Below are 16,230 nucleotides of genomic sequence, written 5' to 3'. Positions count from 1 at the left end.
TTGAGACTATCCTAATTCTTAATCTATAAATAAGGACATCGAGAATTTTTTGTATCGAAGGATATTCCGATTTAATTAAACTATCTTTTTAATGAAATATAACTAACAACAATAATAATTGAAAATAACAACATGATCGGATAATGGAGGAAATTGAATATGACAACGCAGTTAAATATCTGTATGCTTTCATTGCCTGCTATGTTCTTCGCACACAAGGCATTATAATATCGTACAATTAAAGAAACATGTTTTGATCAATTTAACGTTAAATTAGTATCTCAAACAATTCATTAAATCCAACATGACAATCTGCTGAAGGCTTAAAATATGTGATTATTAATTTAATTATTTACATTATTCGTTCCGTCCACCGACAAGAATGAGATAGGAAAACATTTATTTATTTATTTATCTCTATCATTTGTTGGCCAAAATCTTGTCCTCCGGTATTCTTAATATATCGTAAAAATTCATCGCACAAGTTAGCGAAAACCTAAATAACAACTTGAGTGTTCGTCAGTAACCTGCATTCAACGTCGTGAAACCTAATAACGACATGATCATGGACACCAAAATGAAACTCGTAGCTCATCTGCAGTAAATAATGACCCAAATTGCAGAACAGGGACAACATACTCATGGAATTCTAACATTGCTGCACATAAATAAATCAAATATCTAGCTACACAACATCATCAAAGATAATCATTATTTGGAGTTATCATGGTTCCACAGCATCTGGAATAGTCCGTAGATTTTACTGTAAATATTTGAAGTTCTAATAATAACTACAAGACATGCGTACTACATCAACAACTACTCAACGAGAAGTACTAAGTTATGCATTGCATCATACGACACTGATATTATTTCCAGTTATACGATATTTCGCATTTCTCATTGGTATTACTTGGTGTTGAAGATCTTCCAACCGCAATTATCAAATGCATGAAATTCGTTTCATTACCGTATCACGGATTAATATTCTGACGTCCATTCACACCTTCAGTATCCCAGTGTCATTCGGGAAATATTTAGAAAATACAACTGTCGATATTTAAATGCTTGTCCATTTATCAATATCAATCAGAATATTCGCATGAAGAACACCTATTTTATTTCCCTCAACATTAACCTCATTGGGATTCTCGAAGACTACATTATATTGCTCGTAATGCTTATTTCCCAACGAACTATTATACCATAATGATCGCGCATAATATTTTATTATATCGACGACCCTATCATTCAATATTTCCTATCATTACGCATATGCATCATGCTTCCTTTTAACGATTCACTCGATACATACAAGCCACATTATCACCGAAGAAGATTATCTCATTCCCAAATACGTGTGAATTCCACCATTATGTCATCGCGGTTCAATCCAAATATTTCCCTTACGAAGATTTACTTGCATAACATAAGCATTACTTTATAGGAAGATTCCAATCTCGACGCATGCCAATTGCTTTATGATTTCTCCGATGAGAATTTGTCTGTGCAATATCGGGCATGCAAAAAAATCAATGATGAAGACGGTACCTCATGAAACATAATTGACCGATCCTTCCTATATTCGTATATACGTATAAAACTTTATAGTTGCGTGCTCGACATCAGCTGAATAGTGCATGGAAAACTTTGACTCCAATTACGCCATTATTTAGAAGATTAACGACACTCCACGGATGTCCTGCAATACCTAGCGACGATCATATCATATCACTCAAGTTGTATCCTGTGAACACTTCACATTCTAATAACGTGAAAGGAAATCTACACTACTATAATGCATCTACGTAATAGAGTAAAAATAGAGTAAACGAAATCTGTTGGATGCTTATCGCATTGACGGATTCTTGCAGACACAGCTCCATCATTTCGGCTGTTGTAACATCATAGTTTAAATCATCTCAGGATTCCAACCTGGCTTAGGCCTGCATATTCATGCTGGTTGATGGCTCAGAATAACAATCCTTCATATAGGTAGGCATCATGATACCTGAAACTTGTACAAGTGGATTAGTATGCTATTAAACGCTAAAGATGAATATATTATCTTTATATTAAACGCTATATCTCGTAATTTTATAATTTACTTCTCATATTATTATACGACAACTATTCATATTCCTACAACGTATGACTAGCTTCCTTCTTGTCGTGTATATTTGTCTTATGCGATGTTCAATCTCCTTTTTAATTACATTGTTCTTTTAATAGACAAAACCCAATTCTATTATATCAATAATATGTTGGCTCGCGTTTTTTAATTCATAATAAATCATTGGCATATGACTTCCTTTCCATATGTTTTTGGCAATTGAGGAATAGTCTCCTTGACATACGACACTCTCGTAATCGGGAGTTCAGATAAGGGAACATGCTTAACAATCCGTGTCGTCTTCAACTATGTACCAATCGATTGCTTCATAACTGATTTTTCGATTACTCTAAAATATCCGTAACAACTATATGAAGACCGACTCCAATCCTCAGACCTTAATGCTTCTCTCGATCGTTCAAAGATGGCGAATCGAGTAGCCGGAAATGTTGGAAATGTGGGATTGTTTTGGTTTGTTGTTATCGTATGTAGTCTGTGTAATTTCATGAAAGTTGACTGTAAATGTTAGTTTCTTTGTAGAATATAAGTGTGCGAGTGTATTTATATGAGTCAGTGGACACTTAGGATCTGTAATTATACACAGTAATGTGAGAATGTGATTGTTTTGATCGTGTTGTGAAACAGATTTTAGTCTAACTATAGCAGTGCCTCTCACACTACTATTCTTATATATATGTGTGTCTTATTCTTAAGAGAGAATTGAATTAGGAATATAGGCTACATCGTGATTATTTTGAAGTTCTTGACAAAACTGTAGTGTGCATACATCATTTTGAGAATGTCTGAGGTTAGGGAAGACTTTTCTCTAATTCCAAACACTGAACCTATTCGTGTTCCTCGAAAAAATATTAATGTAGATATAATATAATGGATATTGTGATATTCCCTCAGTGTCTGTGTGCTTCAAAGTGTCGAGTGATTGAAATGCAAGTGTATTTTACAATAAACTATGCTTTGTCTGCGGAAATGTTTGGCTGGATATTGGAGTATAACGAAACTTATAAGTGTGACAGATGGAATAATCTGTATACTGTTACACAGAAGAAATAGTGACTTGGAGGGATTAGCTCGATTTGTAACGCCAGGTTTTACACTACCAACACCTTCTGATTCATGCTGTGATTATCTGTTATCAACCAGTTTACACCGAATTGAAGCTCGTCCATGTGGTTAAATATCAATGTTTAGAGTCAATAGAGTTTTTGTACTCATGTTCTTTACTGGGTAAACACCTATTATATCATTAGTCTCGGAACGTTTCATTGCTAAGGTTACCATCATAGTGTGAAGTGCTGCTATGCCATATGTCAACATTATGTTAGCAGTACCAGGGCTGTTTATTGGGTTAACGTAATCGTTTCTGGTATACTTGGACTGAGTGGCTCAGACGGTTAAGGCGCTGGCCTTCTGACCCTAAGTTGGCAGGTTCTATCGTGGCTCAGCCCGGTGGTATTTGAAGGTGCTCAAATACGTCAGCCTCGTGTCGGTAGATTTACTGGCACGCAAAAGAACTACTGCGGGACTAAATTCCGGCACTTCGACGTCTCCGAAAACAGTAAAAAAGTTAGTTAGTGGGACATAAAGCCAATAACATTATTTCGGGTGTACTTCCCTTTCATTGGGTGCTGAATATAAGAATGTCCACCACTTCAAAACGAAGGCAGCAATGTTTCATAATTCTCATGAGAGAGAATAAATTGAGGAATTTCGCTCCTTAATTTATTTTGAAACATTCAAAATGATCTTATAAATATCATTTTCACAGTTTTATCATGCATTTTCATCTATCCAGAGAAGTGAAATCTAAGAGAAAACGTTACTTGACTAATTGAAATTTCTGAATAATCAGCTTGTTGCTCTCTTTTCTAGTAGAATACATGTGATTCCAGTTGATTATATGTGGTGCGTACTCGTTGGCGAAGCGTTTTCATACGTGAAAAAGTGATTTTCCCTATGATGTTACATTTATCATGTTAAATTATCGCCGTTTATATAATATGTACGTGGTATTTTCGTGTTGGCCAATACCAGCAATCCGGCTACTTCGGCCGCCATGTTTTTTTTTTTTTTTAATATTATGGTCTGAGGATTGGAGTCGGTCCGGCGGTAATTTAACACGATAAATGTAACATCATAGGGAAAATCACTTTTACACATATGAAAACTCTTCTCCAACAAGTACGCACCGCACATAATCAACTAGAATCACATATATTATACTAAAAAAGAGCCCAAGAAGGTGATTTAGAAATTTCAGTTCGTCAAATAACGTTTTCTCTTCGATTTCCGGTCATACATTTCCACCGCCCAATTGAGTGAGTTATCTCGAATTATTAATGTGTCTGGATGTAAAACGACTGGACTTATACCTTCACATGATTTCCGTTAATTTCTTTATTATCATAAACTTCAATGGTTCCTTTATCTTCGATCCGGAATCCATTGGAAGGTTATAATACCGTCACTCTTCTTGTTCTCTTTAATTCAGACGGCAGAAGCCTAGGTCTTTTGAGCAGAAATTGGGGGTTCGATCCCGGCTTGGTCCATTGGTGTTTAAAGGTACAGTACTCGAATTTTCATCAGCTGCGTATCGGAAGGTTTATCAGTAATTCCTGCAGGACAGAATTCAGGAAACTCGGCGTCTCCGAAAACCGTAAAGAGGTTGTTAGTAGGACGTGAAACCAATAACATTGCTTCCGTTACCTTCGCTAGAAGAGTCTTTCTCTAAGTGTTAAACACCGCACGAACCATGTTTTTGACGACGATGGATAGGACTAAGAAAGTTGCAGCCATAGTCTTAACTAAATGATGGTCACAGCATTTGAGTGGCATGAAAATGGAAAACCTCGGGATCTCTCTTCATGTCCTTCGTCAATGTGATTCGAACCCGCCATCTCAGATTTCTAGCTTAATGATACACAGCTCATATTGTGTAGTCATCTCGTTCGGTCCATTATCCTCCTTGGTAATTTACCCTCCCTCATTCACCTCATATCAGCGAAATGTGTTCCGAACGTGGAGCTTTCTCCAGCGTGTTCATTCTTAGAATTTATACCTTCATTATGAATACATTCCTGACATTGTTACCATCTGTTTGTAATCGCCAATCATGCTTGCTTCTTTTATGTTCGTTACCTCGAATTATAAGAGATCCCAAATTCACCCGGCTCTCGCTCCCATACAGCGAAGTCGGTTAGGACGCAGAACGATGTACGCAGACTCACTTCCTTTTTAAAAAAATGCCGTTATTCGCAAGTATAAACTTTCTATATTACCTCTGATCCTGCATCTAATGCTTGTATTGTACTGCCATAAAGATAATAAGAACCGAACAGGCACGAAGGACCTTCTTCAAAATGAAGGAACTCCTAAGTAATCTCAATCTAAACTTTGGTCTGAATGATGCGGTCTAACCCCAACCCCATGGAAAAGACTGGACGCTTTCAAAATGTAGGTCTACCGACGAATTTTACGAATCTCATGGACGGAGAGAGAAATTTTCCGAGGTGGTGGATAAACTAGAAAAGATAAATTATTATTTTCTGTTAAAGGAACCTGAAACTAGAATATTTCGGACACGTAATGCGGAATATTTTCTTACAGCTAGTGATGTAGACCTGTTTGAAGAACTTCGCGGTTGATGAACCTCAGCGGCTGGTACGGCATGAATATGGTTCAGTGTAGCAACTTCAAAAACGTAGATTGCAATGATGGTCGCCAACATGTGCGATAAAGACGGCAGAATAATAATATAATATAATATAATATAATATAATATAATATAATATAATATAATATAATATAATATAATATAATATAATATAATATAATATAATATAATATAATATAATATAATATAATACCGGGCGAGTTGGCCGTGCGGTTAGGCGCGCGCGGCTGTGAGCTTGCATCCGGGAGATAGTGGGTTCGAATCCTACTGTCGGCAGCCCTGAAGATGGTTTTCCGTAGTTTCCCCATTTTCACACCAGGCAAATGCTGGGACTGTACCTTAAGGCCACGGCCGCTTCCTTCCCATTCCTAGGCCTTTCCTGTCCCATCGTCGCCATAAGACCTATCTGTGTCGGTGCGACGTAAAGCAACTAGCAAATAATAATAATAATAATAATAATAATAATAATAATAATAATAATAATAATAATAATGTCGTCTTTGAAAAACACACATTAATACTTGAAATGACCCGCTTACTCCAAATTTTTAATCTCTACCTATCGTTCAGTCGTCATAGTTTTTTCCTGTCATAACTTTAATTACCGAAGTTAACGAATAAGACAAGGAGGAAGGAATACTTTAGGACCCTCCTCTATATTATCTCTTCTTGTTCATCAGTCTTCGTTAAGAAGGTAACGAAGAAGAAGGGTATAGGAAATGATGAATTTCATATCGTAATCATCATATTTCAAGTTCCAAGATATTAGTTGGTAATTTTCAATACAAAGTGCCATTCCGATTAAGTAATCGGCATGTCAAAATTATAATTTCTCTAAGTTAACATATACGAATACCTCCACGTAGAAATTTATGCTGTATTTTCCAGCAGGGGATGGTGGTAGTAAGATTATTCCGGCGAGAAACTGTGTTTCTGCTTGTTGAGAGTTATAAATGTGTAATAAATTTATCGTCGCATAGAAGACTTTTCTTTTTATAACGTCGCGGGGAGATCTTATGCACTCGCTGTACAGGCGTAGAATTTAGTTTCGTGTCGTCGTCGTCGTCGTTGTTGTGATAACTATACCTGCTTTATTGCCCTAGTGAAAATTGATTATGGAGCTGGTTGTAACGCGATACTCCATGAGGATGCAGCACTCTCAGGTTTGCGCTATTAGTATTCTGCGCGATATGCAAATATTGGTCCCCTGCCGGGTTGTCAATTGCAGCACCCAGTAGACTCTTCAGTCTGTTGTAATTAAGAAATTAACGTACCCCGAATCAAAAGTTGTAAAGCCAAGGTTTTTTTAGAAGTACAGTTAAATGTGTGCGTTTCCTGAGGGCGTTCACTGTTATAGCACTAAGTTACAGACGGGCCAGAAAATGTAGTCAAATAATGACCCCGTCGTATTGAATAAAGCGCAATTTACGAAATAGGAATCGTTAGGTTGTTACGTCAGGTGTTTCAATTTTGGTTGCCTCTTGCTCAGGTGCGTTTTCAGAAAGTTTGTCTGTACTTCGCACTCGCAGGGCATTTTGTCATGCCTGTTAAGATAATGTTTCTCTATACTGGAAAGAGGAGGCCAAGGGATGATGTCTCATAGTTCAGAAGGGTGCCTCCCGCCGCTACACTGGTTTGAACTCAAGGCACGGTGTATATAAAATCACCTATGAAAACTATTAATGTTTTTACATTGAACATACTGGAAGAGGACTTGCAATCAGATTTCAAGAATACCTGGCGGCACACTGGCTACATAAGCATGAAAAATCAGCAGTTACCGTGCATCTACATGACACAGGTCATGAAGTCTCAAGTATACAAACTTCCCTCACCGTTTTACACGCACGTACAAAATAGATAAAATTAAATATTTTTGGAAATCTAGAATTGTATGGACATCAATTAATAGATCCTCAACACATAGTCTTCACTGAAATAACATTCTTTGAAAATATTTGAAAACAGTTTGTCACCATTTCACCACTTGACGATAGAGTATAAGCTCTGAAACGCGTTGTGGAATACAAATCAATACAACTTGTGATTGGTGAAGTATTAATTATTTCATAACGAATTAATTCACAGTCACGGACAAGGTCTACATTAAACGTTTCAGCTCACTGTACACCATTCATTATGTGAGTTTGGTTCCCGTCGGTGTCCAGTCGGCCATTTTTGTTCTGTTCCTTTATATCTCTTCGGCATGCTTACTATCCTATGTTGAAGTCTGTTTCAAGTAGGCCTACTCGAAGTAAGACTGACGGAATGTTGCACTTTAGTCGTCTAAGTAGAAATCTAAATTTCTTCGTTAGTTTAATTTAATTGAAGTATATGTTGATATTTCTCTGTAATGTAGATTGTCATCTCCAAGAATCCTGTAGCTTTCTTTTATGTGGCAACAGATTTGATGTGATATATCAGCTGATTTGCTAGATCCAATTGGATTAATACTGCCACCTGATGAGTTAGCCGTGCGGTTAGGGGCGCGCAGCCGTGAGCTTGCATCCAGGATGGGTTCGAACCCCACTGTCGGTAGCCCTGAAGATGGTTTTCCGTGGTTTCCCATTTTCACACCAGGCAATTGCTGGGGCTGTACCTTAATTAAGGCCACGGCCGCTTCCTTTCCACTCCTAGCCATTTCCTGTCCCATCGTCGCCATAAGACCTCTCCGTGTCGGCGCGACGTAAAGCAAATTGAAAAAACTTAATACTGTTTGTTACCCCCCCCCCCCCTCTCCCATCCTCACTTCGATGTCATGTAGGTCTCTGTGCATGTCGACTTCGTTATTGGTAACATATGTATAAGAAATCGACTGCACGTCTTCAGAAGAATAAATCTAAATTCGATCAAAATCAAATCAAAAGCACTTTATTTGCAAATGAGGTGTCTAACTCGGTGGCACATGGCACATAAAAACACGTTATTATCAAGCATTAAATTTTAAATTAGCAAGAAAATATATTTTCCTAAAAAACAGTATTATACAATTTACACTAACAATTTTTCTATTAAACATACATCTCATACTTTATAAATTTATGTTATTTACAAAATTCTACTCATATCTTCTTTACTTACAGACATGATCATTATGAGTTGATTATGTCTGTAAGTAATTCCACATACTGATTATCAGTATGTGGAATTACTTCGAATAACGCCATACAACTGCTATAAGATTAAAATTTACATTGCATTTATTTTATTTTTTACTCATTTTGGAACCTAACAAGCATAACGACCTGCTGCGTCTTAACCAGATCCTCTTTTGCCACCGCGTTTCAGAGTTTCTGAAGAGCCTTCAGAGGTACCGTAGCGGTCCCAGGGCCCTCAAAGTCCCTCTAAGGTAAAGAGTATAGAATCTATACGTGTAGTACTAAGGTGTTGGTCGTATTACCCTCTACAACAGACAGCCTCACCTATAAGATGGAACATACAATCCACGAACTCCTATTGTGTTGCGAAACGTATTTCTGTACTACCTGTTGTTCTAGCTGCAGATGGCTCATCTTCCCTTGATTAATCCAGCCCGACGTTATTCCATCGCGTGCCTCATTCCGTATAATCCACTTGTATCAGGTAACTGTGTTAAAGCGTAATTTGGTTTCTTACCTTGCATGCTTGAGGCGAGTCTGTTAAGTTATAATAAGCTGTTTGTAGGTATATCGAAACCCAAGTTACTCTAATATTCTGCTAGAGAACTGACATTACTTGAGCTTGCGATACGCTTTGTTGAGCAAGTCAAGTCAGCTTGCGTTGTAATCAGTAATAGGAGAGGATGATAGATGATGTTTATATAATTAGTGAAGTGGTTGGTGGAAACTTTGGTCGCCTGAAATACATATTCTCGTAAGTTGTAGGTTACTTTTTTTCCTCACAATGGTATGAACACGAGTCATTCATGCAAATGTTTCTACATATGAACTGGAGTGCGTTTAATCGGGCGCAAAATTCCGCAGAAGTTTTCAATGTAACGTGCATGTTGCTACAGCCTGTACGCTGTTTTGTAGCTATGTGTTGTTGCTTCTTGTAAGGAGCTTTGGACATACCGGATAACAGTTTCATGCGCTTAATGTGTGTGTGTGTGTGTGTGTGTGTGTGTGTGTGTGTGTGTGTGTGTGTGTGTGTGTGTGAAGTTTCGTCTGAGAGCGTGTCTTGACTTGAGGTTCCAGTACAGACGCGTATGTATTTTATTGGGGCTACGATCGCAAGCCTAGATGTTATGTACCGTACTGGGTTTAGCTTTGAATTGAACAAGGAAAACTAATTAAAACAAGTTACAGAATAGCTGAAATTGGGATTTCTGACCCCTAGTTTTGCTGCTTCGTCTTCTGTTCCCTGAAACTACTTTTAAATCCGTGGCAAAACCAGGAATCGAATTCAGCGCAACATTGTGGGAAGTAGCAGGCCCTGTGGGCACTCAGTTTTAACGGATGTCGACTGTGACAACGTGACTGTTGATACCTTGATCGTAGCTGGCCAGTTTTGTTGAGAATCCCAACTACATAGCCACCACTTTGCAGTTGAAAAAACCTCTCATGCATTGGGTGGTCTTCGAATCGCGGTCGATTTGGTGATAAGCAATGGACTTTGGCTTCTGATTTAACTACCACTGGAGTAGTAGGTTCCATTGCATGTAGTTAACATTTCAACAGTATAATTATGAGTGTGACTATTCAGGAATATTTGTTAAAATAGAATAGTGAACAGTTCAAATGACCGGGGCGATGACCTCACTGTTAAGCCCTTAAGGCAATAATTATCCTCGTCGTCATCATGTTCAAGTGACCAGTGGACAAGTACTAAGGCGGTTGTCTTTTAGATGGATGTTTTCGGGATAGAGCTTCAGTACAATCCGTTAATATTCAGAATAAATGTTGAACGCAAGAGGTCGTATCAGAATTCCTGGTACGTTTTAGGATCTCCTTCAGGGAAATATCGGGATTATTCTGCGCGTTTCAAGGTGGTTAGTAGTTGTAGGAACAGCATATTATATTACAAGTATTTCAATTTGTATTTCATTATTGTACATTCTGTTGTTGATATTGCTGATGTTCTCTGTTACATTTCCTTTAAGGGAGAGTAATGAAATCCTTCGCGATATTAGGTATCAGTCTTTCTCTTTCTAATTATTTTTCTCTGTATGTGTTTTCATTTTCTTTCTCCTCGTGTTGAATGTTCAGATTACAGGTCGGAGTAATAGTATCCTCCACAATTTCTCGTATTACGCTGTATTTAGGGAGGTGGAGGATGGGTATAGGCCTATATGCTTGGGGTGATCGACCATGTTATTTGAAGCGAGGGGACGGGCTAGGAGGAAGAATAACTCCTGAAACAGATAGCCTAACAGTATGTTCACTATGCATTATCAGCCAATTGTCTGTATTTCAAAATACTGGAATCAATGAAAATTAATGAAGTTTAGGTATCTTTGGTAAGTTTGAAGATACACGACAACTGTAGAAAATTTTGGTGCTATTTGAAATTGAAGTTTAAAGGTAATTGAGATTGACTTCTCATAATGAATGATGTACGGTAAGGACATAATGGATTTTTTCCTAATCAAGTTATTTAGCTATTTACCACTTTTCGATATTTTCTAACGTGTCGAGTTGTTTCACTGTAGTTTGTCCTGGCTTATGTCAGGGAAGTAAGATTGTGGAATCAATTGCAAATACAGTACCAGTCACCGCAGGACTGTGATCACAGTATATTTGGCGTAATCGTGTAAGTGTATGAACTTTTTGAATATATTCCATTCAACATCCCGGAGTCCCTTCGGTTAGGAGTTTCTTATATACTTTGGATGACACCGTTCTGTCGTGCAAGAACCTCCAAAATGTAATTATATTAACATCCACGACCATGATCATAATACGCTGAGTCAATGCGGTAAAAACGTGCTCGGTTCACCTGAAAGAAAGTGGGGATGCTTCCCTTTTAGAAAGTTAAAAAAAAAAAAATCAGAAACAAAACTTCCACTTCTGAGGTGGCACGTGGATCTGGGTTTCTGTCAGCCTTCAACAGAATGAGTATAATGTTAATTCCTTGCAGCGTCGCTTAATTGCGGCCAGTGTCCAGTATTCGGGAGATAGTAGGTTCGAACCCCACTATCGGCAGCTCTGAAGATGGTTTTCCGTGGTTTCCCATTTTCACACCAGGCAAATGCTGGGGCTGTACCTTAAGTAAGGCCACGGCCGATTCCTTCCCACTCCTAGCCATTTCCTGTCCCATCGTCGCCATAAGACACCTATCTGAGTCGGTGCGACGTAAAGCAACTAGCAAAAAAAAAAAAGAAAAAAAATCCTTGCAGCAAAAGCGGTTGGGGGAATAGAGTTAACAATTGCATCCCGAGGTTGCGAATAGTAACCTCCCATTCCTCCATGGGCCTAAAGACTTATACGGAGATGGGTTTGCTCTAAAAAACATCCCCCACAGAAATCTTTGAGAATTCAGTTTTAGACTTTAAGCTATCGACCCCCCCCCCCCCCTGGAATACTCAGATAATTTAATGTCTGAGTTAGAATCCTTTTTTTTTCTTCAAACTACATTTCAAGTTTCGTAAAGGCTGGTTTAATGTGATACTGAAACAGACAGTAATTCTACTGCACCTTTTTTACTGTTTGTTTAATTTGAGCCAGATACAAACTTTGGGAGGATTCCATTTGTTACAAGATGAGATTTTTGTACTTGCAGATAATCTGAGTATGCTACGGAGTTATTTAATATAAATGGAAGTGTATTTTAAAGATTACATACTTCTTTCAGGTGCAATCATATCGATCCTCTTGATATATTGTTCTATTCTGTAATAATGAAGTAGTTATTAAACCCAATCAACTATTTTTATAGTTTTTGGAAACTTAAAGGTGCTATAATTTTGTCCTGCAAGAGTTCTTTTACGTGTCGGTAAAGCTACACACACGAGGCTGACGTATTTGAGTCAAATACCACCGGACTAACCTGGGATCCAACCCGCCATTTTGGGCGCGGAAAACTAACGCTCAACCAACTGAGCCATTCGGCTCGGCTGTGTTGTATTCTAAATAGGATGGAGCAGTTCACATACTGACAATATAATCTAAATGTTACGCCAACTTTTTTTTATATAATTCGAATTGGGTGATTTCATATAGCTCGGTATCCCGGGTTGGGAAATTTAATTCTGAAAATATTGAAGTAATATAGTGTCCCATACATTTGAAATCACAATTAGAGAAGTGGATTTATTAAAATATGCAAATCTGCATACTCTTCAAAATGTATTTTAAAGTATTTAACTGGGCATGTTAGTTTGCAAGAGATTCCACTCTTCTCGTTTCACCTCTACCCTTTGTGAAGACGTTGTCGCGCAGTTCACGAACAGTATAAATGTAATCCAAGCTTTTATTCGATGAGGATACTTTACTTCCCGGAAGTTGAACGTTGTTTGTTAGGGAACCACGATGGTTATTATTTTGTTATATTTGTTACAATGCTCTTTGCGAAATGCTTGGTATTGTTTTTGGCACAATAATTGAGCGTAGCAAATACTACAGACCTCACCTCTGATTAATGTTCTTTGTTTCAGGTTTTCGTCATTCATTTGGTGTTGGTTTTGCGCTCCAGACGCTCATGTAGCTGTTATCAGCCTCCGGCAGAAACTGCATGCACAACGCCAGTGGCGGCTCGTTTCAGTGGGGTAGCAGTAGCTTCGCATGTAGTTCAATGTGCCGTACATGCTCACAGTAAATATATCATAACCTTGCCGTACTAATGTACAAAGAACATCTTATCTACAGTTACGAGCCGCTACTGTATTGATAAGCATTACTTAATGTGGGTTTCTGAGACTTATTTTACATTCCATGTCAATCGTGTCCAGTGAAGAACTTCGATGTCGTCGACATAACAGTTATTCCTCTCCTATCAAGTGCTCTTTTACGGGCCAGAAAAGCGCTGTGGTTAGCTGCTAGTTTTCCATCCAGACTACCAGATTTGAATCCCTGTGTATCCTAGGATGGAATTTTCTCCTGGGGAATCTGGTTTTAAAACACCAACCTAAGAAGAAAATGAGAGTGCGCCTGCAACTCCGGAAGAGACTGGGATAAACTGAGGAATGTTTAAGTTTTCCCAGTTACATTCTTTTCAATCGAGAGGGTTGGTTACGTAGTATATGTGTGTAGCTGGATGCTTGTATTCCGGAGGTACTGGGTTCGAGTCACACATTGGATGCTCTGAAAGTGGTTGGTTACCTTTGCTTTTTCATTTCGACACCAGGCAGATGCTGTTTCTCTACTTCACTTGAGACCAGTCCTAGCAGTTCCCTGTCCCAGCGTCTCAGGAAACCTACCCGCGTCAGTGTGACGTTGACGTTTCATTAACTGTATTGGCCATCGGGAAATCTTCTGGTCCAAGTATGCGCGTGGTACGACTTAAAAGGATACTTACAGATTGAAATGTGCTCACTATGCCTGGCCGACTTCAGTGGCCCAGGTGGATAGTCATTACATTCTGTACCCAAGAGTAGCGTTCGATTGGCTTTTGAGGGTGTGTAAATGCGACAGCTCCGTGTCGTTGGCTTCTGTCACATTAAAGAACTGCAGCGGTACAACCTCCTGATACCAAGATGTTTCCTTAAAATTCTGTAGTTATTGAAGTGGCGTTAAAAATTATTATTTTTATTATTGTTATTATTATTATCATTGTTGTTCCGGGGAGACCGTGGTTCACTGAGGTGAAAGAAGGCGCGGGCATGAATGGGTGGATATAAAAGAGTCAGACGATTAATTTAAAATTGGAACTATATTTCTTTCTCTTCTTTATTTTCTTTTCAAATTTTAAAGGTTACACTTTGCTAAGCAAATTACAATTCAGGTACAGAACTAGCTCGTTAACTTGAGGAACAATTTAAAGAGGTCAGAGGTAATCAGATAACAGTAAATTAACAATATGAGCTTAAAGCTCCCTAATTACAAATTTTACATGAGCACTACTGCTCATTTCAACCAACAGTCACGGAGACGGATCTCCCAATTTCTTTTACACCAAGAGGAAGAGCATCTTTGCTCTACAAATTTACCCTTTCCAGGCCTATCAAAGGCACAACCTACATTCAACAAAATTAAACAGTACTCACTGTCTTAACTACTCAACAGTCTGATATCCTTAACATGAAATGAATGAAATAGAGTTCAACAGGGGTAACAAGTACCCATTCTACATGGCTTTTGGTAAAACCAAAAGGTTAAAGTTACTGGCCGAAAATCAAAATGGTAAGGAGGAGAATTCTTGCACTCATTGAAATGTACATAAAACCCTATTTGGGCTTATGGTCCGACGTTACAGAGGATAAGCGTATACTACGGAGGTGATTAGATGGAGAAATATATATAAATTACAGAAATTACTAGATAGATATTAAAGGTTACAAAATCATAGTCGCCTCGATATCAAGATTAGAGGGAATACAAGAGGGCACCTTACTCTCTATTCCCTGATTTCGGTTAAGTTATTTCGACTTGTTTGAAATTTACATTTGAGAAAATAAAAATTTGTATTACTAAATTTTTGAAACCTTCCCCTCGAGCTAGCTTTGAAAGACTATCACATGCTAAGCAGAATCTGCCATTACATTGAGCTGGTGGACCTCCCGAAGATGGAAGAGGCAGCCCCCGCCTCCGTTACGAACACACTCTAGACTGGAGGGAACACAAGGACAACATGGCTTGAAATGGGCCAGCTTTTATAGCGGAGAGGGAGGTTCCAGAAAACTCTGGCCCAAGGCCCTAACACTCCCCCCCCCCCCCAATGTTCATTGGGCAATCAAATAAATGTCTAAATTTTATCATTGGTGAATAAAGAAATGTACACAAAATTTTCTTGGTAGAAAAATAAGGTTGGCGGGAAGAGATAGAAGTGTTTTGAACATTAAAAATAATCAGTAAACAATTCAGTTTAGGAAACCTTCACATACAAAATTACTCTGAAAATTAGTAGTTAATCTTCACCCCAGAGGGCGCAACATAAGTTGAGAGTAGCGACATCTGTTGAGAAATGTTCAAACTATTTCCAAAATGAGTTTGATTTCCTGATCTAGATGGCCTTCTAGAAGGCGCTAGTTTAAAATGCACGGGGCGGGTGTACCTCCGGTACTGCTACTACTACTATTACTAATTATTATTATTATTATTATTATTATTATTATTATTATTAGTAGTAGTAGTAGTAGTAGTAGTAGTAGTAGTAGTAGTAGTAGTAGTAGTGGTGTTTAATTTGACTGGGGTATGTGAAGGAATCAAAAGGGACATGATAGCCGAGTGGCGTTGTTACTGGCTTCTTGCCAAGGCGGCCGCATTTAAATCTCGGCCAGTACACTTTTGAACTAAGTTGCACCTTAAAGCTCGGATTCCGCGTAAATCTGGAGATCCCCTAGCTGTGATCA

Source organism: Anabrus simplex, chromosome 1 (assembly GCF_040414725.1).
Source record: "Anabrus simplex isolate iqAnaSimp1 chromosome 1, ASM4041472v1, whole genome shotgun sequence".
In the NCBI taxonomy this organism is placed as follows: Eukaryota; Metazoa; Arthropoda; class Insecta; order Orthoptera; family Tettigoniidae; genus Anabrus; species Anabrus simplex.
This window is presented reverse-complemented; position numbering follows the sequence as displayed.